A 26,310-nucleotide genomic window follows, 5' to 3' on the forward strand; every position below is an offset into this window, starting at 1 on the left:
ACATTAATTTAAAGTGATTTTCAATTTTACTTGGTACTGTCAATGAGATCATGGATGGATTAAATTTTCTTTTTTAAATTTTGGTCTCAGTGCTTTCAAAGGCAATATTTTACCAAGATTTGGTAAAACTGGTCTGATTACAATGATAATTGCAGATAGTAAAGGCTGGGGTGGGAGGGTCTGGTAAGAAATTATTTGGCGGTCAACCACACACATCCTAAATTGCAGAGGTAGGCTGTGAGAAGAAAGTTATGTCAACAAGAATAACACTCATAAACATGTCCAGTTTCACTCCTCCTAACTTCCTGACCTTTATTCCAAACTGCCCTTTAGCGGAGGTGGCCATTCCCAAAAGCGAGGGCTGAGCTCCACGGATTCGGCCTCTGTGATCAAGCAGGAAGGAAAGTGTAGCCCTTCTAAGGCCACTCTGTGGAGGTGGGTGATGAGCTGACGGCTGAGGTGTATGTGCTCAGATACACCACCCACCCCATCAGCCTAACCTACCTGCCAAGAAGCCAAGGGCCCAGGGGCTTCAAAGAACAGAAACAATGAATGGCTGAGGTACTCAGTGAAACTGCATCCAGTACTGCAAAAATTGCTCTCATTTTCCCCAGGACTCGGAACAGTTGATTTCTGGATTTTCCCTCTGTTCTTATCTCATTACACCCCACCCTTTTTTTGAAAATAATGTTCATGAAACATCTGCTGAAAAGCACTTAAAAAAGAGTCACATTTTGTGGGCTTCCCAAACTGGAGAACTCCTGTTACTATGCATTGTTTATCATGGTGATTAGCAACTGCTAACTTTTCTTGGGCTTCTCTGGTGGCTCAGAGGTTAAAGCGTCTGCCTCCAATGCGGGAGACCTGGGTTCGATCCCTGGGTCGGGAAGATCCCCTGGAGACAGAAACGGTAACCCACTCCAGTATTCTTGCCTGGAGAATCCCATGGACGGAGAAGCCTGGTAGGCTATAGTCCACGGGGTCGCAAAGAGTCGGACACGACTGAGCGACGGAACGGAACTTTTATTGAACTAAGCACTGAAGCTCTAAAGAGGTAAGACCAGGCAGGTGTTCCTGTCCAAGATCTGACAGTCCAAGGTGTGCAGGGAACAGGCAGGGAAAAGAGGGTGGGAGGGTGGGTTGGGAGGAGACACAAAGATACTCTTACTGGCCTCATGGAAATGTCATTAAAGTTGGAATCAGGAAACACAGAGACATTAAGAAAGACCAAGGCCCAAAGGAATGGGACTCCACAGAGAAGAGTGCTCTGGTGGGTGGGGCAGCACCAGATCAGGGAGAACCCTGAGGAAACCATGATAAGGTTTTTATCAGGACTATAATGACTGCAAAGTAACTCTATCATTAGTTCAAAAGGGAGGGTCACAGTTGGGGTGGAGAAAGGCTAGAAGTTTTCTGCTTCTGTTGGATAACCCTGGATGCTGGCATTAAAAACACTTCTTAAAGGAAAACTAAAGGGCTAGATCATGCTGACACTGCTTATGTCCTGAGCGAAACAGAAGTAGCTGATGATCCTCTTTTTTTTTTTTGTATATTTAAGTAGAAATGATGGCTGAAAGGGTGAATGCTTGTTAATCCAGGCATATCTGCTAGCTGTTTAGTATGATGAATTTTAAACAGAAGAATGAAAACTAACTTTATGCTCTAACAGCTCCCTTATCCATTTAAATTCACTTTTTAACTTACAGGGTTATTTGTAAACTTTTATAATGATTTCAAGGAACTAGGATGACTGTTAAGTGAATGTGGCTTTCTGATCCAAATTCAATCAAGAAAGAAACCCCTAGGACACATGGAGTTTTGGCAGTTTTAAGAGATAAACATGTCAGAGACAAACACTGACATCAAGCCAGGACGGCTTTAGGAGGCTGCTGCTGCTGCTAAGTTGCTTCAGTCGTGTCCGACTCTGTGCGACCCCATAGACGGCAGACCACCAGGCTCTGCCATCCCTGGGATTCTCCAGGCAAGAACACTGGAGTGGGTTACCATTTCCTTCTCCAATGTATGAGAGTGAAAAGGAAAAGTGAAGTCGCTCAGTTGTGTCTGATTCTTTGCCACCCCATGGACTGCAGCCTACCAGGCTCCTCTGCCCATGGGATTTTCCAGGCTTTAGGAGGCTAGCAGGGTGATAGTGGTGGGTCTGCTTTGCCCTTTGCTGCTTCCAGAGCATGATATTCTCTTTTGCTTAAAAAAAATAATAAAACCACTGTTGATGGAAGTCTTTATCACTCAAAGAAATAGTCTGTACTGGATAAATATGTAGCAATTAGACTCACGAAAAAATTAAATGACCATACCAGAGGAAGAGTCTGCGGGTACAAAGTGTGGTCCCAAAAGGAATTTGCAACCTTTTTTTTCAAGCTGTCCCCTCCCACTAAATTCTCTCTTCACTTCTGACCACGTGGGACTTTTTTAGGAGAGGAAGGAAGGGGCTCCAGGATGTGGTTAAGAAGTGTGACTGATCTGCGTTGATGTGAGGCAGAGACCGCAACATTGTCAAGCAACTATCCTCCAGTTAAAACAAAAGACAAGTTTTTCATCTTAGGTAAGACATTTAGTGTCTATGGGTACCCTAACTGCCTCATCAGAAGGAAGGCAAAGTTGAAGTAGCCTGGCTGGCAGTGTTCACTTCTCAGAAACCGCATGCTCTCATGTCTGAAAGACAAATCCCATTCACATACCAACGACAGTGGCTTCTGAAGTTCGTCCATGTGCCTGGTTTGGGACCAGTACTTGGACACCAGAGTGATGGTTCTCCATCCTCAGAGGGCTCCCAGGCCAGTAGGGCAACAGGGAAGTCGGCAGGTGGGCCCAGCAGAGAGCCCGTGGTGCCAGTGAAGCAGCAAAGAGGAGCACCCCATCCTGCCTGAAGGAGAGAAGGCCACCGGGGGCAAGTGCCAAGCACAGGGCCTGCCAGGATCAAGGTCGTCCCTTGAAGCCGAAGCCTGGGGTGGGGGTGGGGAGGACGGGCAGGAACGTGGCAGGAGGAGTGAGCAGGAATCACCCGGGAGGGACTGGCTGAGTCACACTTGGGATCTGCACTCTGTGCTGTCCGGCCCTACAGTGTTTTCAACCAAAAAAGTAACACAATCCGGCTTGCATTTTAGAGAACTCATCTCTAGGACCCCTGTGAGGAAGAAATGTTCACATACTGGATATGGGGAAGTTGTTCTGGCTTATACAGGATTTCACTCAAATTCTATTCTAAACAGCCTGCTGGTGGCCTGTCAAACACACATCGTACATCTGCTTTAATTATTAAAGAAAAGGATCCCATGACCAAGAGAAAAGCATGTCCATGTTAAAAATAAAGATGAAATGCCTCTCTTCCTAGAACACCAGTCCTGTTCTCCTTCAATGATAAGACTCCCTTTCGAGGTGCCAAGGCCATACTGACTTGCTTGTGCATGCTGACCTGTTCTTTTAAACCTTGAAGAGTTGTTTGATATTCTTTGCTATGACCAGTTATGACACTGTGCTGAAAACCATGCTTCTCTGGGGCAGCTCCTTGGTTATCTCTGAGCAACTGTGGGGCTGTCATCCTCAGTGTGGCTCAAGTCAAACTCTTCCCCGTTGCTATTACAGACTACTTATCGGTGCTTTCCGTGGGCCCCTGTGAGGGGCAGGCGAGTAAAGGCAGGGATAAGCCTGCTCCAAGTGTGCACACGTGCACACAGAGCTGCACACGGGCTCAGTGGGAGCCGAGGATCAACAGGTCTGTGTGATGGGGGCTACTGCCCCCACCCCATCCAGCGGACTGCAGCCAGCGATGTGGAAGGGGCACACCGGCAGAGCCAGGACGGCCAGTGGGAAGCCCTGGCAGGGATCCAGGCGAGAAGGGAAAGGGCCAGAGAACTACTGCAGTGGAGGGGGTGGTTTTGAGAAATGTTTAAAAAGACAGAAAGACTCAGAGACTAACTGGCCCTGGAGGTTGTTGGGAAGAGGAGTCAAGGAGCACTCCCAGATTTCTGTACTCGAACGTTTCCATTCCCTGGAGCCAGAATACGGGAGGGACAAGCTGGGCGAGATCACAGGTCTACTCTGGGTAGAGGAGAACTCGTGGTCTCTGTGGACCTCACCAGGACGTGCGCCAGGCACCGGGGCACCAGGGACGTCAGGGGCATGGATGAGCCCTCCTGAGTGACGCTGTGGAGGGAGAAGACAGGAGGACCAGGGCGGACCCTGGGGACACGAGAAAATTGCCAAAGGGATGGAAAGTCAGGCCAGTGGGGAAGAATGAGGTGACCACGTGTCCCGGAGGGCAAGGTGGAGGGAGTTGGTCACGGGTGGCCATCATCTGCAGAGACCAATGCCCAAAGGGGTGTTCATGACCCAGGAAACAAACACACAAACCTAGAAAAGAGGTAAAGAGACAGCTGAGCGGGCGCTGGTCCATTTCACTTTGGTCTGAGATACACTTCAAATGCCGTGCACTGCATTTTAGCTAGATCCTCCATTTCCTGGCCCTAAGCATTTACTAAAAGAAAGTCCCAAGGAGTACCTTATCTGAGGAGTCGTTACAGTAAATAGGCAGTTAGCACAAGGTCAAGATGAGGAAGGATGGGAACAATACAGCGCTTCGAGGCTGCTGGGGGCATGCGGAACGGGGCTGGGGGAAGGAAACGGGTGGACAATGCACAGATGTGGACATTTTCTCTGCCAGGAGTATCAGACAAACAGGAAGACCTCAAACTTCTCCAACTGGGAACTCTCGGTTTGCCTGCTGAGCAGAGGGGCCAAGCACGTGACTGGAACACAGAGACAGGAGGCCGCGATTAAGGCTGGGAGGACCGCTCCGTACGGAACATGCAGGCAGCCTGCGGACCCTGCCTCGCCAGCCGGCGCCCTCCCCGCCTGCTCTGTGGGGCTTTGTGCACGTGGCCTGTGGGACTTCAGGAGCCTCACCCATTCGTGAGACCCAAATGAGGCCAGGATACCACATTTCACAATTTTCAAACTTCCTGCTGACATCTAGCAGATAATTTATGTGTATAACACCTCTAAGTGGGTACCAAAGTCAAACTGTCTGATATAATTACCAAATGGCATGCTCGGTTCCAATAACCAAATCACAGCAGAGATAAAGAAATTCTTAGGCCTCCTCTGCATTTCAAAAGTTGGGAATTTCATGAAATCTTTTCTCCCTGTAAACAGTTACATATATTTTCTACCCGTGGAGCAATTTAAAAATAGTTCTTAAAACTATGCAAACAAGGAATATTTCCTGAAATAATTGAAGTTACAGAATATCACCTGGCTGGTTCCCCTTAACTGTTAAACACAAATGGTCTGCTCTATCTATAACAGGGTTTCTCAGCCTCGGCACTTTTGACATTTGGTGCTACAGAATTCTTTGTCTTATAACCTGGAGGATGTTTAGCTGCATCCCTAGTCTCAGTGGTAAAGAACCCACCTGCCTGCCAATGCAGGAGACACAGGGGACATGGGTTTGATCCCTGGGTTGGGAAGATGCCCTAGAGGAGGAAATGGCAACCCACTCCAGTATTCTTCCCTGGAGAATCCCACAGACAGATGAGCCTGGCGGACTACAGTCCACGGGATCACAAAGGGTCGGACAGGACTGAGTGACCGAGCACCCACTCATTAACCTCTTCCCGCTATATGCCAGTAGCATATGCCATTTACCTCTACAAGGATTAAATCGTGCTGCTACAGCAGCTGACCTCAACACCCACTCTCAGGGTGGAGAGCAGAAATGAGGCATCTGTGCTCTGGGAAAACTGGCAGGACAGGTCTTCAGAGAGCTGCATATTCTCAGGAGCTGATTTTATGAGCCCAATTCTTGTATCTCCTCATATCTAGAGAAGCACTAAAAACCTTCATGGTGATGACTGCTTCTTGTGACTAAAGAAGCTTCACGAGACTAGTAGAAACCTCCTAAAAATAAACGTGCTTGATTGCATGTACTCCTCACTTTATCAAAATCATGTATATACTGACCTTTCCCTCTGCCTCTTTGGAGCAGTCACTCAGCTATCCGAGGTGCTGTCTCCCAGGCTGCAATCCTCATTTTGCCCCCGATAAAATATAACTTGAAACTCTCACACTGGGCATTTTTTAAAAGTTGACACTACTTCGTCAGATTGATATGAAGATTAAATGGGAAAATAAATGTTAAATACTTGGCTCAGAGCCTGACACACAGCGCACTTTTTGGGAACGGCAGCAATGATATCGTTAAAAGCGAGAGCTGTGCTCCCATGACCTTGAAGACAGAATTGAGCAGGCCATTTGACAATCGGGTAAGAACAAACTGCCCACACGGCTCACATCTAAACAGTCTTTCCAAGGGCACTTAGGGCTAGAACATTAGGAACACGACCACCACGATATTAACCTTGATGGAAATCCAGTTGCTTTAATCCCTGCGGGGACGAAAGGGGAGTGGGTATCAAAGGAAAAGAAAAGAAATGAAAAATAGCTACAGACCAAAGGGAAACATCCTGACACAAAGAGGGAAAGGTAAAAATTCACACCTTTAAAAACCAACTTAGGCCACAAACGATGCTGAATCTGGAGGGGTAGGGGTCCCATGGTAAGAGCTGGTGAGCACCTAAATAGTGACAGCTGGTCACTGGGAGGGGAGAGACAGTCCTAAGCTGAAGCAGCAAGGAAAAGTAACAGGAGCAGTGCTGAAGAAGTGGGGAGAGGCGAGCACTGGAGCCTTGCTCCCTGCTGGGCGCTACCGTCCAGCTCATTCCGGCAACACCTCCGAGCCTGCTGAGAAAGGTGGCAGTGCCCCAAGGCTGCCCCGAGGCCCCTGCCTTTGAGAGGAGGGATTAAGAGCTTCAGACCAGGACAAATCCCACCAACTGTGCCCTGGCCTGCTCGGTGCGACAGGCAGACTTCACACGGCTGGGCGAGAACAGCGCCACTGGGACAGCAGCCCCCCTCAGCCACAGCCCCGGGCTGCCTCCCCTCCGCAGCCAGGAACAGACCGTCGCCTCTCTAACCCAGCCCGAGTCATCGGTGCTTCCCATGAGGCCTGGGTTTGATGGAACAGTCAGAATGCAAACACTGTGACTCAATCAGCATCCAAACATCTTGGGTTTGGAAATAGCCGGTACTGTATACTGTATCCGAAGTCTGAAATAAGCTGTTTCCAACAGTCATCTGACTCACAAGGAAGGCAGCACGAAATTGGATCTATCTCCTAATTAGCCACTCCAAAATACCACCAAGCCTTTGTGAGACAGAGCCTGGAAATATTTAGTGAAATACCCTCTTCACTGTCTTTTTCTGACCATGATTTACTTATAACTCAAGAACATGCAGTTGTCTATTATTATGTCATTCGAGTGCACCATATTTTTCTTTGCTCATTAAAGTAAAATAAATAACCCAGAATAGTAGTAGGCTTGTGCCCAGAGTTGAAGGCTACACACATTGACATGAGACCACGCACCCACACATCTGTAATCTTCTGATCCCAAGTCTTGTCCACCCAGAAACCCCGTGGAGGCGAGTGATTTTTACCCCATACACTACTGTGTTGTTGCTGGTTGAATGCATGCAGAGTGCCAAATGAGCAAAGTGAAACAAGCCTCCATTCTTTCCTGAAGGAAGGTCACACAGCGGCCTGCACTTGACCCCAACATCAAACCAAAGACATCATAGGGCATTTACATTCCAGGGAAATTTTTACATGATAAAAACTCCCACAGCATAGCTTAGAAAGTCAAGTATTTGACACTAACGAAGCCCCCAACAGGTAGTAGGGGTTAGACACTGGAAAAAGAGCCAACACAGGGTTGACTTAAAATACCCTAAATCGTTTTGAGAAACTCCAGAAAGTTGACTCTAAACTCACTTTGTCAGAATTAATTTGGGAAACATTTAGTCCTGCTTGAGGAGAACTGGGCTTCCCCAGCCAACATTTGGTGAAGTTTCCAGAGCTCGTTCCTGTCAGTGGGTAACTAAGCGTTCCTCTCCTGCTGGGGCTGGGAGGACGAACGTGCGGCCAAACACCTTGGAGACGGAAAAACAAACGGAGTCAGTTACTATGTTTTTAACTCAGTTCTGTCTGGAAATCAGGATGCAAGATGCTCAAGATCCAGCTTCAGGGAAGCTCTTAATGCTGAGGAGATTTTTCAAAAGTTCAAATGAGAAGTCCTGGAGAGCTCAGCCATGAGGAAGGCTGATAAATGGCAACGTGACTTTCTGACTGCCTTCCAGGAGGTATAGTCCACTCTCGGTGCTGAGGACAATTTTTAATTCAAAAAGGATCAAAATTTGGATCAGCTTTCCATCACATGATTTTTACCTGACCCTTTTTATGTTCCCAAATTTGATACAAAAAGTCCTCTGCCTAAAAATTAGTAAAGATGGCCAGCCTCACTGTACTTCTAGTAGAGCCGAGGAAAGAAGGATTTTAGATTTTACTTCAGTCACATAGAAGGAAAGAAAAAAGGTGGTAAAATTTTTGAATTTCATTATTGCAACAGTTTCTAGTCTCATCAAAGGAGAAATTGACTAATGTCAATCAACTGGAAAAACCATCTATGCCATTCCACCGACCTCCCCCCACCAGCTTTATTTATTCAGATCCATGATGTTGGTTGAACTGCATGGAAGAGAATGTGAAGTGTCACCAACATGTCCCACCCCAAGTCCTGAAGGCAGGAAGCATGGATAGGAACAGCAACACCCAATACCATCAATCTCTGCTTTCCATTTCTTTTTTCAGTTCTGATAACCCTCTTTCTTTATTTTTTGAACCTGACAGCTGCCAGGACCTTTTATGATTACAACTGATCTCTGAAACACCGTCATCTGTCTACAGTTGGGTGGCTCTTTAGTGTAACTGTGCTCCCAGAAACAGAAAATCCTGACACGTTTAACCCCGCACATTTTTTCAAGCAGGCATGCAGCCTCAGAACTGTATTTGGCGTGGCTCTCCGAATACAAAATAGATGCAGTGGTCCTAAGTCAACCCTGTCTGCACGCCCCCTACTTTACACTCTCACCTTCCTTTACCACATTCTCTGCAACTCACTGCCACGTTTGTGTATTCGCTGCAGAACATGTTCAGGCAGCAATAAGTCAAAGTCATGGTGCCATTCATGGGCTTTATAAAGCAGCAGTTGCTGGGCTAATCAAGGACCATGCACGCACTGCAGCTCAACTCCCTCTCTCAGCTTTTAGGTAAGCACTAGGATCCTGCTTCATGGAAGGGAAAACTGAGGCATCGGCCATTTAATCGAATCAATAAATTCAGAGCATCCCCTCCAAGATTCAAGACACAGTGTTCACATTTGAAAGAGCTAATAAATACTGACAACCAAGATACTTCTAAATTAACCAGTCTAATGCTAACAAAATTTGAAAAATTGTGTTTTAGAAATTCATTCTTCAATTGTACACAGACAGCCAAATGTTAATTGGCAGAGTCCTGTCAAAGACAACCCCTTCATAACTTAAAATTAACAACTTGCCTTTGCCAACACCAGGAATCCTACAGCAGGTGTCTTCTTAAGAACTGAAAAGTACTTTTCCTGATGTCTCCATTTCACTGTCACAGCATTCCTGTGAAAGGCTGAAAAGAACTGACAAAGTAGAGTAGTTTCCCTGAAGCGTGAAGCCACAGAGCGCCTCTGAAAAGGGTTTTACAGTCTGCGGGCCACAGGGCTTAGTGTAGGATGGAGCCAGGCCATGCAGCAAGGCTGGTGTGGGGCTGGGTGATAAAATGCTCACAGCTTTAAAAACAGAAAGCATTACACAAGGAGGCAGATGAAAGGATTTGTGAAACAAATTGCTGAATTTTCGCAATACTACAGTCTCAAAAAGGGAAATCATCTGACAGACTGAATCACGAATTTCTCCAATGCAAGAATTTATAAGAGCATCAGGGCATGAATCATAGCCACAAAATGTTTTCTTAATATCCCTGTAAAAATCAGTCCTGTGAATGCAGCAACACTTCCAAAATCACTTGCCTGTTTTAGGGGCTGATTCATTTAACAATTTGTAAAAATAATTTTTAAAAATCTACCTGAAGTTTCTGGAAGCTAGAAGAAGACAGGGGGAAAGAAATAAAGTAGTTTCAATCCCCATACAGTAGATCGTTTGCATGCCATTTTGTCTAAGGCAGAAGCATTACCAAAAAGGGAGATTATCATGGTATTTTTCCTGACTCTATCACATTAAGCCATAAGATCTACTTATGGCTTTTATTTTTATTAGACATTTTATTTTTGATATACATATTCAAGGGCACTCCAATTCATAACTAAATACAATCAGTAGAACTCTTCTAAAACTACAAATGATTTTGTCATGAAATTTAAAATGAGCTTCTCTGAAATTCTAGATGATTGTCTAAAATTATTTTTAAAATTCTAAGCGAATAATAAGATTACAGTTTACACTTCAACAACACAGGAGGTTTTCCTCTGCACAGTCAGAAAATCCAAGTATAACTAGTAGCTGAACCTCAATGACCTCAATTCCTCTGTATCCAGGGTTCCACATCGCAGAGTCAACCTACAGCCAATTGTAACACTTATTATTGGAAAAATATCCCTAAGCAGACCAGCACAGTGCAACCTTGTGTTGTGCAAGAGTCAACTGTTCATCGTTAGGATTTTAAAACAGCAAATTAACTATTTTTGGTTTCAAAACACATGTGACCTTAGGCTAGGAGTAGTAGTAGTGTTAGTTGGTCAGTTGTGTCCGACTCTTTGTGATCCCATGGACTGTAGCCCACCAGGCTCCTCTGTCCATAGGATTTTCCAGGCCAGAATACTGGAGTGGGTTGCCATTTCCTCCTCCAGGGGATCTTCCCAACCTGGGGATCAAACCCAGCTCTCCCACATTGCAGATGGATTCTTTGCCAGCTGAGCCACAAGGGAGGCTACCTTTCTCCAATACTCCTTGTAGAAAGCATTAAATCAACATGAAGTCAGGTTGAACCAGATTCATTCATTCTGAGAGGTGTGATCACACATGCAGTGAGGAGCTGGACAGTTCTCCTCTGACGTGATGTCTTCATTAATTTCCCTCCCAGTGAGGGCCCATCCTTTATGAGGTCATTATTGCCACACGGACCCCAGAGTGACCCATCTGATCACACACTCGTTCTTGGTCAGCAATGGCATCTACACTCATGAGAATTTTTATACAGGTGCTACTCTAAGTCTACTCCCCAAAGACTGGGGTTGTTTGTGAGCAGTTCTTCAGTTCAGTTCAGTCCAGTCGCTCAGTCGTGTCCGACTCTTTGCGACCCCATGAATCAGAGCACGCCAGGCCTCCTTGTCCATCACCAATTCCCAGAGTTCACTCAAACTCACCTCCATCGAGTTGGTGATGCCATCCAGCCATCTCATTCTCTGTTGTCCCCTTCTCCTCCTGCCCCCAATCTCTCCCAGCATCAGAGTCCTTTCCAGTGAGTCAACTCTTCGCATGAGGTGGCCAAAGTATTGGAGCTTCAGTTTAGCATCAGTCCTTCCAGTGAACATCCAGGACTGATCTCCTTTAGAATGGACTGGTTGGATCTCCTTGCAGTCTAAGGGACTCTCAAGAGTCTTCTCCAACACCACAGTTCAAAAGCATCAATTCTTCGGCGATCAGCTTTCTTCACAGTCCAACTCTCACATCCATACATGACCACTGGAAATACCATAGCCTTGACTAGATGGACCTTGGTTGGCAAAGTAATGTCTCTGCTTTTTAATATGCTATCTAGGTTGGTCATAACTTTCCTCCCAAGGAGTAAGCATCTTTTAATTTCATGGCTGCAATTAGCATCCGCAGTGATTTTGGAGCCCCCAAAAATAAAGTCTGACACTGTTTCCACTGTTTCCCCATCTATTTCCCATGAAGTGATGGGACCAGATGCCATGCCATCTTCTGAATGTTGAGCTTTAAGCCAAAGTTTTCACTCTCCTCTTTCACTTTCATCAAGAGGCTTTTTAGTTCCTCCTCACTTTCTGCCATAAGGGTGGTGTCATCTGCATATCTGAGGTTATTGATATTTCTCCCGGCAATCTTGGGTTGTAGGAATATAGCTCCCTGCAGCCCTGCCTGCCAACAGTACCCCCCCAAACATGAGTTCACTCACTCAGTCAGCAGTGGGTAAGGAGGTAAGGATATGGGTGAGCAATGGACTCTCTCCTTGGCAGGGACTGGTTCCTACCCAGTACCTATTCTCTTCTTCTTCACTAAGAAAACCACTGGCTGGGACTGGGGTGAGGAGGGTAAGGCACTTGCCTTGAGCACAAAATTAAAGGGGATGCCAAAAAACTTATTAATCTTGATGAATACTTTAATAAGCAATAATGTAAAACATTGTATGGATGTGAGAGTTGGACCATAAAGAAGGCTGCACGCCAAAGAATTGATGCTTTTGAACTGTGGTGCTGGAGAAGACTCTTGAGAGTCCCTTGGACTGCAAGGAGATCCAACCAGTCCATCCTAAAGGAGATCAGTCCTGAATGTTCATTGGAAGGACTGATGCTGAAGCTCCAATACTTTGGCCACTTGATGGAAAGAGACAACTTATTAGAATAGACCCTGATGCTGGGAAACATTGAAGGCAGGAGGAGAAAGGGACGAGAGAGGATAAGATGGTTGGATGACAACACTGACTCAATGGACGTGAGTTTGAGCAGGCTCTGGGAGTTGGTGAAGGACAGGGAAGCCTGGCGTGCTGCAGTCTATTGGGTCGCAAAGAGTTGGACATGACTGAGCAACTGAACAACAACAAATGGAAAAACATAAAAATTTTAAATAAAGATTGGATCAGCATGATCAATTTTTTCTTTTGCCTCAGGCTCTAATATGGTACTGTAACAGTGGGTGAACTCCGGGAGTTGGTGATGGACAGGGAGGCCAGGCGTGCTGCGATTCATGGGGTCACAACGAGTCAGACATGACTGAGCAACTGAACTGAATTGAACATTGCATTAAGACATCATTTACCTTGATTACTGAGGGTTTTGGTACTTCCTTCCATTTCACACTGACAGAGAATGTTTAATTTGCCTCACCTCATTCCTGACCCTGAAAGAAACACTATGGGGTGGGGTGGGAGTGGGGTGGGAGTTGGCAACGTGCCTAGCTAAAAAAATCCACATTTCTTAGCCTCTTTTTGCAGATGGAGTGGCCAATGAGATTTAAGTGGACAAAATGGGGAACATTTTCTGGAAAAGGTATTAAAAAGGATCTGGCTCTCTTATCAAAAACATTTTAAAAACCCCCAAAAAAGGCAAAACAAAAACTTTGTGAGGTGATGAATGTGTTTATAGTGAGAATGCTTTCACAATGAAAAATGTATATGAAATCTTCACACTGCAACCTTAAATACATTATGAGAACTTCACTTGTGAATTATACCTCAAAAAAAAAAAAAAAAAAACCCTGAAGAAACCAAAACTAAAAAAAAAACAAAACCTGAAAAAAAACAAAGGACCTGACTCAGCTTTAGCACAGGTTCCTCTCTGGCTGGGAAATGTGACCAGAAAGGCTCTGATGGGGACTTCAAGAATGAACAGTGCTGCGCTAGAGAAAGTGGAGCAGAAGGTCAGAAGGAGCCTGGGTCCCGGACAGCGTCATGAAGCTAACATCTGATGGCTTAGCAGGTAAAGAATCCTTCCGCTAAGCAGGAGACAGGAAGTGGGTTTAATCCCAGGGTTGGGAAGATCCCCTGGCAACCCACTCCAGTATTCTTGCCTGGAGCATCCCGTGGACAGAGGGGCCTGGTTACAGTTCAGTGGGTCACAAAAGAGACGACTGAGCACAGAGCACGCGCACGCACACACACACACACACACTATCTGACCCACCTGTCTCAGGACCTGCTTATCACCTGAAATCAACAAAGCTCTTAGACTAAAGCGTCTCAGCTAACTGATGAATGCAATTCTCAACCCTTGAGCCACACAGGGGTTAATCTGTGTTAACTTAAAGTCAGCCCTTTGTATCCATGGTCCCTCCACATCTGAGAATTCATCCTACTGGGGACTCTGCAGTAATATCGTATTTACTACTGAAAAATATCCACACACAGTTCAAGTGGACCCTCGCAGTTCAAGCCCATGTTGTTACAAGTTCAATTACACTAGGAATACATAGAAAAAAAAAAACCTAAACAAAAAACTAAACCCAATGACAAAACCAGTTAGATGAGGTTGTTTTGGGACGTACCACCACCACCTCAGTCAGATCTCTCTCTCTGCATCTTTTTAACCAAAACACCAGAGTTTCCATCCAAATGACTCGAGGGTCAGTTTACTATGATGAGGTCCATTTCACCGGTTTTCCAAGTAATTACAGAGGCAAAAATTCAGGGAAAGTCGTGGACTAGTAGTATTTCCCCTGATAGTGAGTGAGCAGGATGACAGCAGACTTGCTTGCTGCGTGCTGACAAGCAGACCCGCTGAGTTAGGCCAAGGGTGCCAAATGAGCTCTGTTTCGGTGTAGACCCAGTGCTGTGTAGACTGGGCCGCACCTCAGCTGACTTCAGAGGCTCATCTCCTGTTCTCCCCTTCATTGAGGCCACATACACCCTTACCAATGGGGTCCAGGAGACAAATTCTGTGCTTCCTTGGATGTGCAGGCATTCACCAGTCAACTCAGGGAAAATTAACTTGGGTCTAACTCAGTGCCATTCATCCTTTCAGAAACCAGGGTTTGAGAAGGCTTCTTTCACATTCCTCCACAAGAGACACTTTCGTATATGAAGGTATCCTGGGGCGCACTGACCATAACTGGCTTCCCTGGTGGCTCAGTGGTGAAGAATTCTCCTGCCAGCGCAAGAGATGCAGGTTCGATTCCTGGGTTGAGAAGGTCCCCTGGAGAAGGAAATGGCAACCTGCCCCAGTATCCTTGCCTGGAAAGTTCCATGGACAGAGGAGCCTGGAGAGCTACAGTCCATGAGGTCGCAAAGACTCGTATATGACTGAGTGATTGGACACACACACTCACACTGACCATTAAATCTTAACTATTGAATCATTTTTAAACAAATGAAGCTTTGTCCCATTAGGTACAACAGAAATTCAAACTAAATGAACAAAGTGTTGGCCTGTGACATTCCTTAGAAGACATGTGAAAAATGTTTATGAGAATAAATCAGAATGGACAATACAAGTATTAGTTTGTAAATGTACTGTCAACATTATGAGAGTGTGGGAGCTGGGAGGTGTGGGACACCCTGGGAAAGGTAAGTAAAAGCGTTAACTTTTCAATCTCCTCCAACAAAGGAAATAAGAGGAAAAAGCCCACTCCGGCTGGAAAGATGTCAGTGCTTAAACTAAAGGCTCGTATTCCAAGGTCAGAGCCCCCTTTTCAGCAGAAGAAAAGAAAAAAAAAACAGCATCATTTACATTTCTCTCTGCTTGTAGGGATTGTTAAGTAATATGCCATGTGCCAAAACCCTAATCTGCAGGATCAGCTCTGAAAAGAGGAAAAGAACTCTGCCAAGCATTTATCAACACCTTAAATTGTTTCTTTCCATTCCCAGAACTAAGGCTGTTTTATTAAATTTTTTAAGCCCCAGGTCCACCATTCCCTTCCAAACCTGCAGTCACTGCCTTCGATTTTAAGCCATTGTTCTAAGAAAGAAAGGAAGGAAAAAAAGGCCAGAGAGGCTCTTAGAGCAAGAAAAGAGTGGAGGCCCCGAGACTGGCGCAGCCTGGCGGGGGTGCAGACCCCACGGCTCCCACTGTGAGCCTTGGCGGGGCTGCTCCTCACCCAGCCTCAGTGTGGGGGAGCAGTACCCCGCACTGCTAGGAGGCATCCTAGGAGGCAAAAGCTGGGTGGCTGCAGCCAAACCACCGCCTGATGCTGGTGGAGGGAGAGGAGGGGCAGGACCAGGACACTGGTAAGTCTGCCCCAGAGGGTCCCGGTGGGGCCTCTCCGGGAACCAGAGCCCCGTCATTACGTTACCCTGCAGACCCTCCTGGAGGGAAAGCAGAGAAGCTCTCTGGGGGTCAGAGGCTGGGAGAACAGGCAAGGGCAGCGGCCCAGGTCTGGAGCCAGGAGCGTACTCGGGGTCAGGCCAGATGGTCAAGTGAGCGGATCCTGGGAATCACGCTGGAGCACTGGACTGTGAGTCCAGGAATCTGCTCCTTTTCCAGCACCATTGAGGGACTGGAATGCAAAAGTAGGAAGTCAAGAAACACCTGGAGTAACAGGCAAATTTGGCCTTGGAGCATGGAATGAAGCAGGGCAAAGGCTAATAGAGTTTTGCCAAGAGAACGCACTGGTCATAGCAAACACCCTCTTCCAACAACACAAGAGAAGACTCTACACATGGACATCACCAGATGGTCAACACCGAAATCAGATTGATTATATTCTTTGCAGCCAAAGATGGAGAAGCTCTATACAATCAGCAAAAACAAGACCAGGAGCTGACTGTGGCTCAGATCATGAACTCCTTATTGCCAAATTCAGACTTAAATTGAAGAAAGTAGTGAAAACCACTAGACCATTCAGGTATGACCTAAATTAAATCCCTTATGATTATACAGTGGAAGTGAGAAATAGATTTAAGGGACTAGATCTGACAGACAGAGTGCCTGATGAACTATCGATGGAGGTTCGTGACATAACTTGTACAGGAGACAGGGATCAAAACCATCTTCATGGAAAAGAAATGGAAAAAAGCAAAATGGCTGTCTGAGGAGGCCTTACAAATAGCTGTGAAAAGAAGAGAAGCGAAAAGCAAAGGAGAAAAGAAAAGAGATAAGCATCTGAATGCAGAGTTCCGAAGAATATCAAGGAGAGATAAGAAAGTCTTCCTCAGTGAGATCGATGCAAAGAAATAGAGGAAAACAACTGAATGGGAAAGACTAGAGATCTCTTCAAGAAAACTAGAGATACCAAGGGAACATTTCATGCAAAGACGGGCTCGATAAAGGACAGAAATGGTACAGACCTAACAGAAGCAGAAGATATTAAGAAGAGGTAGCAAGAATACATAGGAGAACTGTACAAAAAAGATCTTCATGACCCAGATAATCCCGATGGTGTGATCACTGACCTAGAGCGAGACATCCTGGAATGTAAAGTCAAGTGGGCCTTAGAAAGCATCACTACGAACAAAGCTAATGGAGGTGATAGAATTCCAGTTGAGCTATTCCAAATCATGAAAGATGATGCTGTGAAAGTGGGCGGGTCCTCTGCTCTTCCAGGGCCTCTGCGGTGCCTCCATAAATGAGGAGGTTACGAAGGAGCTGTTCGGTGGGGGGGGGACTCTCACAGCTGCAGCACCCATGACTCAGTGATTCCCCGTCCCACTCCTCACCCATCCCCCCGGTACTGACTCACACACGGTGTGACTGCTGGCTGTTCTTTCTCGGCCATCCTTTGGAGTCAAAGAAAAATAGGAACACAAGGCAGAACCAGATGTAGGGTCCATCTTCCCTGCTTCCCATGTTACTAAAACAGGTGCAGATCTGTAGGGCCTAAGCTTGGGTCCCAGGGCCCCCTCTGCCCAAGTAGGCCTTGGCCATGCCCCTCCACTCCGGCAAAACTTGCCATTTCTGCCAACCCGTGACGGGGGAGATAGGGGCTGAGATGAGGTGCAGGGAGTTCATATAAGGAAACACTGCCAAAATCACACAGCCGCCTCAACGTAAGCTTTTCAAATCTCAGAATATTATTTTTCACCCTGTACTATAAGTTCATGGCAAAAACTTAAAAGCTTTCATGGCATTTTGCTTCAAGTTGAACAAGTGTGCTGGAATGTAGGAATAAAAGCCATCAACTTCACAGGAGTGAAAGGGAAAGAAAAAACCACACATTTTCTAGTGTCCCAGGACTGCCTCCTATTCCGTCCCAGTACATGACAGTTATTCATATCCCACAAAGTGAAACGAGGCTTCTTCTGAGTCCCGGGACACAGCACAAGGTCAGACATAAAAGAATGGGGTCCCAGAGAAGGCAGTTCTGCCAAGGAATCACAGGGACGGTCCTGAGCTGGAGTGGGACACTTGGTGCCCAGAAGCACGGAACCTGGCCCCCCCACTTAACTCACACCCTGGGCACATCACAGTGGGGGGACTGAGGTGAAGATAACCCGCAGAGAGCCCGCTCTGGACCCCCCTTCCCATCTCAGTCCCTGCTCCTGCGAGTCTTATGTTCCCAAAAGCATGCAGGGGACTGTCTATAGTGGCCAGCAGGACTGGTGGGGAGGGCTGGAGACACACAGAGGCCTGGGGTCCCCACTGGAGCTGCCCAGAGCCACGGGAACCTGATGGGATCAGGAGAGGAAATCCACGCACAGAGCTCGTGCCCGTCCACCCTGCTGCCAGCCCACAGCCCCGCCTGCCCAGGCCGTCCAGCCTGGGGCCCCCATGCAGGAAGTGGGAAGGCCGAGCCCTCGTTCCCCTGCCAAGCCTGGCTGGGGGTGTCTGCGGGTCACCACAGACACATCGTGGCTACTGCCCCCTGGACTCCATCCCCAGGGGCAGGCAGGTTATCAGCTCCTCCGGTGGGCCTGATCACAGCATTTCCCCAAGACAACGGGCTCTGGATCCTGACACAGAGAGATAATCATCTCTGGAACACAATCAAGATCAAAGCTGGAGCCTTGCAGTCTCAGAGTTGTAATAATCAGACAGACTGCTGATACCCTGGGAAGGGACTTCAGCATCCTCCCATGAGGGAAGTGGAAGTAGATCAAAAGACCTGTGAAGAGGGCGCTTGCTGGGCTTCCTTCTGTGAAGGTCACCCCGTCATGGCTTCCACAGCCAGGCTTTGCTACAGTTTGTGAGGAGCCCATGCCAACAACAGACTCATGTCATAGCCTGAAAACAGGCAAGGGGAGCAAACTGGATCACTTGAAGACTGAGAGGATATGGGATCAACACACACAGGGTGCGGGGAAGGATGCTACTTTTTATTCAGGCACAACTTGGCCATGGTCTTGCTAACAGATAGTGCCGCCACTTCCAGAAACAGCCATCATGCTCGTTCTCCGAGAGATAAAGACCCCGGCCTCTCAAGGAATGGCTCTGCTGCCCTGCACAGGGCAAGTGACCTACATTCTCATCAAAGTTTTTAAATTATCAAAATGTCTTTTCATCTCCCAGATCTAATGCCTGAGCTCTTCTTTGGCTCTTAAAATGTTGCTAAAATCTGCTCCATTATTTCAGAAGAGCCTCAGTTATACATCAACTAACACAGGTTGCATTTTACTGAACTGTTACATAGACAATATTTAGAGTCTGCCCAACCATATGCATTTCAACCAGCAAAATTATAATACACAACACTCAATTTTGTTGTTACTCTAAAGTGCCACCACCATCACCAGGCAAGGAAAACATCTCAGTATGATGAGAAACAGCTGTCAAAGCACTTGCCTTTTTTTTTTTTTTAGCTCAGGCCAAACACAAGATGATACAAATGGAGTGGGTTAGCTCCCCGCCTGAGCACCTTCGCCCTGCCCCAGAGTCCTGAAGACCACGCTGGATTAGAACCCCCTACCCCGCAAAATGTGCTCCCTGGACCAGCATCCTCGGCAGCCCCTGGGAGCGTGTTCGACCTGAGGACTCTCGGACCCCAGCCGGAAGTCCTGAATCAGAATCCACATTAACATTCACAGGCCTGTGCAGTCTAAGATGCACTGGCCAAGCCCTCTCCCCTCCCATGCCCACACTCTACCATCCTACTTGCATATACACTGTGGCTTCAGATCTGAGATCGGCTTCCACTCCCTAGAGGCCCCTGAAGCTTTCTCCAAGGGGCCCTGTTGTCATGGCAACCTCATTCTGGCTGGCATTCCACCCACCTGGCTGTACCTTGGCCCTGTTGGCCTCCTTTGCTGACCTGTCTGGGATGGCTAGAAATGCGCACGGCATTTTGCCCCCCAAACATGTTTATTCATGAGGAAAAAGATCTATTTTTATGTGTCAACTGCCAGCCCATCCTGGCTCACCCAGTCCCTCTCCTCCCACTTGCCCAATTAGAAAGAGCATCTTGTTTCCTGGCATGCAATTCCAAGGGCACTGAACACAGGCAGGGGACCTGAGGAAGGCTCCAAGAACAGCTCTAAGTGAATGGAAACAAGATGATTTCTGCTCAAAGCAATTTCCTCGGCACCCACCCTTTCCTCCCACCACGGACCCCATGCTGAAGGGACGCCAAGGCCATGTGGAAGTAACAAAACACCAACATATGCGAGACATAGCTTTTATCCTCACAACACAGCACAGGGAAGGGAGGGCCCATCAGTTAAGTCTCTCTTTATCCCACCCAAGTTGAAAGTCTGATAGTCTTATCCCAATTTCCCAGAAGACAGAGAGATGAATCCAAGTTCTTATATGGAGGACTGTGTGTGTAAGTAAGGAAGGGTGTAAAATTCAAAAGCTTCTGATCGAGCTGTGCTCTCAAATTCTGACTTTTTAGGGGAACCCTGGAAATGACCGAAACACACAACTGACTTTATCACCTTGTTGTACTGCAGGGATGGAAAATATGTCAAGTCATTTCCCTTTCCTTTGCTCAGAGTAGAAGGCATTCATTTATCACAGCGGCTTTCCCCACTAAGCCTAGAATCTTTTTCAACAGACGCCCCCCACCTCCACCCCCGAATTCCTGGGCCAGGATGCACACTTGAACAGGACCCTAGGGGACTCGCACGCAAGCTGCAGTGTGAGAAGCCCTGGGGCCAGGGGGACCTGATGTGAGATGCGCTTGCCACTCTGGTCTGCTGTCTCGGGACTCCCAACCTCCACACCCCCACTTCTACTCCTTTTCTTTCAGAGAGTTCAGAAACTGGAGGCTCACATACAAGAGCTGATCCGTTACATTTTTAAAAATTAGCAGCCAACATTCAAAATTGAAAGACAATGTAAAAGTGCAAACTTTTGGCTTTTCTTTCGGGAGAGATCAGTACACTGGCGATATTGGACTTCCATTTCTGAATGACGACAGATCACTGGAGTTGGGTAATGGCTGCTCTCTTTAGACAAGGTATAGATTCCCCAGTTTTCCCAGTCTCTACCAGTCCGTATTGCCTCACGGTACAGCAGCCTGTTTTACTCCTTCAGCTGCCTGCCTGACTGTGTGACTATACCACAGAGACTATGTTTCCGGAATCAACGAGAGCCACTGCCCAAGGCATTCACATCCAGCCCCTGGAGCTCATTCTGAAGGCAAGCCACCGCACCTGTATGGGCAGTTCGCCCTTTTCCGTATTTCCCTTTCTTCATATGACCCCTGTGTTGGCACAGTTTCCCCTTCTCCATATGCTTGGGGGGAGGGGCACGTGCAGCCTGATTGTCACATGGTTCCTGTTCAAGATCCACAGATTGCTGAGGTCTGCGACCACATGCCATGAATCCTGTGTTGTTTGGTGCCCGGCACCATCTCACAGGAGACACAATCCTGTCTGTAACCTAGTCCAAAGGCGAGCTCTGCCATTCAGTGGCAGTGTGATGACCCCAGGCAAGCCACTATTTCCCCTGAACTGAGGAGCACGATACTCAGCACGCCACTGACTTATTGTGGGAAGTTAACATTTATGCACAAGGCTTCATACAGGACTCTGCATACCCAAGCACTTACTAAAAGCGGCTATTCCTCTTCATTATACACAGTTGGTGCTCAACAAAGACTTGCTGACCCAACACCGCTCAGCAGTAAAGAACCGGCCTGCAATGCAGGAGACTGGCAGGAGACAGGAGACGTGGGTGCCAGCCCTGGGTTGGGAAGATCCCCTGAAGTAAGAAATGGCAACACACTCCAGTATTCTTCTCTGAGAAATCCCATGGACAGAGGAGCCTGGTAGGCTGCAGTACCCGGGGTCACAAAGAGTCGGACACGGCTGAGCGACTAAACACCACCGCCACCACCTCTGACCATCCCACTCCCCAGAGAAAGGTCAGCTTTTGCACCCTCTGCAGTGACACCTAGGGGAGGAAGGAGGGTCTGCAGCCCCTGGGGGTTGGCTTTGGGACAGGCGGCCCACATCAGGGTCGGAGGATGTGTGCCTGTGGGATGGAGCCCTAAAATCACACAGCCACGCCCAGCACTTTCCGCACCCCCACTCACAGCTTCTACACAAACCAGCCAAACATTTTGCTTTTTCAAAAAGTGGTTCGCATTTCCATATGTCTGCCTTTGAAGTTAATAAGGTATATTTTAAAATTCCATTCCAACCCACACAAAGCTCTCCCTGCTCTGATCTCACGCTGCACTTGGTGAGGACCACACGGCTCAGCATTTAAGGCTCTCTCCATGCTTCACACAGAGAAACGACATGGCTCTAAAGGGATTAGCACGCTGTGTGGCAAGCAGAAGGTGTTTTTAAAAGTACACACACCTATACATATATCCATACACAACAATTTCCTTGTTTCAGGAAAAACAGACCTTTCTGGGCATTTGTTTTGCACCAGTGAAGTGCTAAGCACACAGAAAAGATAATACACACCATGCCCATCCGTAACCATCCCCTTGTGTGCTAAGAGACATGTTTCATGTTAACTGAACTATGAAATGGAGCCCGTCCAGTTTTCTTTGGTAATGTTTGAGCCATACACTGTAAAATAAATGAAAAGGGACTGAATTGGGTCATGGTCTTGTTTGTTTCCTTAAAAAGGGACTGGGGATGATCTCTGAGTTTGCAACATTCTGTCTGCCAACGCAGCAAAACTGATGGAAGAAACATGTGTTTTTCCAAAAGCAATGCAAGCTCCCATGCAAGTTCCTCTTTTCAGTTCTAAAATATCAGTCACAATAGGCCACAGACCTTGGCTTCAGCCATTCTTTTCAGGAACCATGGTGGCCTCCCCCTCACAACTTGTAGGAGGCAGAGGGCCTGGTGGTCACCAGTGGGAACTGGCTGGGAAGAGAACCGCCCTGGCCATTTTTAGTCTCCTTAAGATGGGGAGGAAACAGAGATGCCTGGGCTCATTCCTGGCACCTGTGGTCATGGCACCTATTCAAACATCCACTGCTGTTGCTGCTACATAACCAGCCTTGACTCGTAAGTAGCACATTAAAGCAGCTCCCAAATTCACTGTTTTAATAGCACCCTTGACAACAAGCTCCTCCTCCGTGGGGCAGACGGTGGTCTTTTTGAAGTGGCTCTCTGGGACTGATTCAGAATAGTCTGCTTGTCTGAACAAACTGTGCAGGCCTGGAGGGCAGCTGCTACCTTGCTATGGGGACCAGGGAGGATGTCCCACAATCTTGGCCTTCGGCAACAAGGAAGACCCAAGGACTGTAACTTCCCTGTGGCTCTGGTGAGGGAACAGTGCTGACCTCTAGCCTCACCAGAGGGAACACGGAAGCCTTTCTGAGCCCACTTGAGGTGTCAATGAGGGAAAACAGCCTGAATGTTAGCGTTAAAAACAAGGGAGCATGGATGGACCTAGAGATTGCCATAGAGAGTGAAGTCAGTCAGACAGAGAAGAACAAACACGGTGTCAGTTCAGTTCAGTCACTCAGTTTTGTGTCCGACTCTGAGAGTGTGTGGCCTGCAGCTCGCCAGGCTCCCCTGTCCATCACCAACTCCTGGAGCCTGCTCAAACTCATGTCCATCGAGTCGGTGATGCCATCTAATTGTTGTCCCCTTCTCCAGCCTTCAATCTTTCCCAGCATCAGGGTCTTCTCTACTGAGTCAGCTCTTTGCATCAGGTGGCCAAAGGGCTGGAGCTTCAGCTTCAGCATCAGTCCTTCCAATGAATATTCAGGACTGATTTCCTTTAGAATGGACTGGTTTGATCTCCTTGCAGATCAAACATAGTATAGTAATGCATATATGAGGAATCTAGCAAAATTGTATAGGTGAATCTGTATGCAAAGCAGAGAGACACATATGTAGAGAACAAACATGGATACCAAGGGAAAAAAGGACAGGTGGGGTAAATCGGGAGATTGGGATTGACATATATACATTACTATGAGTGGATAACTAACGAGAAACCACTGTGTACCTAGGGGGAAAGAAGAGAAGATAAAATCTGTTTGTGTGACATATACTGAGTTAGCATTAAAAATGCATTACAATATACATTAGGTGCAGACAGATATTGTTTGAGTCCATTTACAGGTGGCACCTAGAATAAAATTCATGAAGGCAGAAAGTAAACAGTAGATGCCAGGGGTGGGAGGGAGAGTGTGACTTAGTCCCTAATGGGGACAGAGTTTCTGTTTAGGAAGATAAAAAATTTCAGGAGATGAATGATGGTTAGACTTGCGTAACAGCTGAATATACTTAGTGCCACTGAAACGTACAGGCAAATATGGTTAAAACACTATGTTTTTTTAAAATATAAATTTATTTTAATTGGAGGCTAATTACTTTACAATATTACTATGTTTTATATTATGTGACTTTTACCAAATTAAAAAAAAAAACATTAAAAAAGAAAAAAAGAACAAGGGAACAGAAAATCCCTGACCTCCCACTGAGAGGAAGTGCGTCTCTTGATTAACTGCTTGAGGTATCACCAGGGAGTCTGGGCTCCCACTCCCAGCCATCCACCACCCCCACTTCTCCAGGGAGTCTGGGCTCCCACTCCCAGCCATCCACCACCCCCACTTCTCCAGGGAGTCTGGGCTCCCACTCCCAGCCATCCACCACCTCCACTTCTCCAGGGAGTCTGGGCTCCCACTCCCAGCCATCCACCACCCCCACTTCTCCAGGGAGTCGTGGCCCCCACCTCCCCAGCCATCCATCAACCCCACTTCAGCCCAGATCCGTCCCGGTGGCAGTGGCTCATAGGACAGACTCTAAATCAGCTGCTTTGAAAGAAATCGTCTAAAGGGACTTCTCCACTGGCCAGCAGTGAAGATGGGAGAGAGAAAACTTTGGGGGAACTAGAGAGAGGGGAGCGAGCACCTCTCAAGTATTTACTGATGACGAACTATGAACACTGACCAGAGGCCCAAGGCTGTTTTCTTTGACATTTCCCACTCCGCCAGAATGGCCCCTGAGTGCAGGCCTGAGACGAAAGAGCCACTAGAGGAGGTTCCAGAGCCCCCACGGACAAGTCCCCTTTACCGCCATGTGGAGAACACTCTTGCGCTCACGGCTGGGCCAGTCACAAAGTCCCTGGGAAAGGAGGCAGGGGTCCTGTCCACAAACTCCCGCAGGGTCACCAGCCTAGCACCTGATAAATCAGTTACTAAAACAGGTCCTGGCCTTCTGGGGACTGGGGATCGAGTAACACTCAAAAGGGGGAAAAACATAAAAAGTAAACCGTGCTGCAAACCCCAGAGAAAACTTACAGTTCAGACGTGCATGGCAGGAAAATGGAAATAATTAAAGAAAGCTGCTAAGTACATGCAAACTTCCTGAAGTGAGGGCCGTCACTGCCTTGTGTCCACAAAGCTGACCGATGGCAAGAACTAGAACCACCAAGATTAACTTAAGAAAACAGAAAAATAGCAGCTCCCCTGCATTAAAAACTATATTTCTGTAGAAGAAATGACATTAGAATGCTCTGAGTTTGAATTATGACAAGGGTCCACTTTAGGAGGCAAGCCATTTGTAATTCTAGAATCCTTAAGTTACAGAAATTTAATAGCTGTGACCTTGGATGTTAAAAAAAAACAACAACCCATTGTAGTTAGGCTTTTGTCCAACTACCTCCATATCCTTTGGAAATAAATCCTCCAGCATTGTGTGATGGCTCTGACTGGCCATCAGGGAAAGAAAAGCTAACAATCTCGACGGGGCCTCACGGTTAACCCGGAGCACACTTCCTCCAGCACGGTCCCTTGAGAGGCTTGGGTTTCTGAACGGGGAACAAACACACCCACTTTTTCAAGGCTGCAGACCCCCTGGCCCTCGACCCTTTGTGGAGTGTGGAGTCTACTGGCAAAGGCCACTTGTGAACTGTAAACTGTTTCCCGGGACCTTCCAGGAATCGCCCCTTGGGCCGGGGTTCCCGCCTGCGCCCCCCTGGGCGCTGTCACGTCCTGACCCCTTCGTCTCCGAGCAGCCGCCTCCCAGCTGTGGCTCAAGGTCTGCCCGGAACGCCCTCTCCTCCAGAAAGCCTTTCTTGACAGCGGGTTTCCCGCACCGAGGGGCCCAGGCCTGACTGGAGTCCTTTGGAGCACTGCGCTTTCCAGGGCAGGCTGACTGAAGAGCAGTTTCTCTCGCTTCCCGGGCCCTTCGCACGCGAGCTCCGCATCCCCGCCTGCCTCAGCGCTCAGGCCGCACAGGCCCAGCTGCGGCGCCCGACCCTGCTCCGGCCCTCCCGGCTTCCCGCCCGCCTCGCTGCCCCTCTGAGAAAGCAGGGTGTGGCGGGATGGCGCTGCCCTCGGCGAGAGGCTCCCCCGGCCGCCAGGCCTCCTGGGCGCGGGGGA

General features: G+C 47.6%; 1 protein-coding gene across 3 annotated transcripts in view; it reads right to left on the minus strand.

Annotated features, from left to right (window-relative positions):
• The window catches only part of LHFPL2 (LHFPL tetraspan subfamily member 2), a 187,711-nt gene that overhangs the window by 44,340 nt on the left and 117,061 nt on the right, over nt 1-26,310 (minus strand). The window contains exon 1 of one of the 3 annotated variants that reach the window (XM_088839892.1): nt 9,474-9,889. The exons of the other annotated variants lie outside the window; for them this stretch is intronic. The gene's annotated coding sequence lies outside the window, so the exon portion shown is untranslated. Of the gene's footprint in view, nt 1-9,473; nt 9,890-26,310 lie in introns of those variants that run through there. 3 annotated transcript variants of the gene reach the window in all.

This window comes from Moschus berezovskii, chromosome 9, assembly GCF_049115385.1.
Source record: "Moschus berezovskii isolate FMDL1 chromosome 9, NW_MosBer_1.0, whole genome shotgun sequence".
NCBI lineage: Eukaryota > Metazoa > Chordata > Mammalia > Artiodactyla > Moschidae > Moschus > Moschus berezovskii.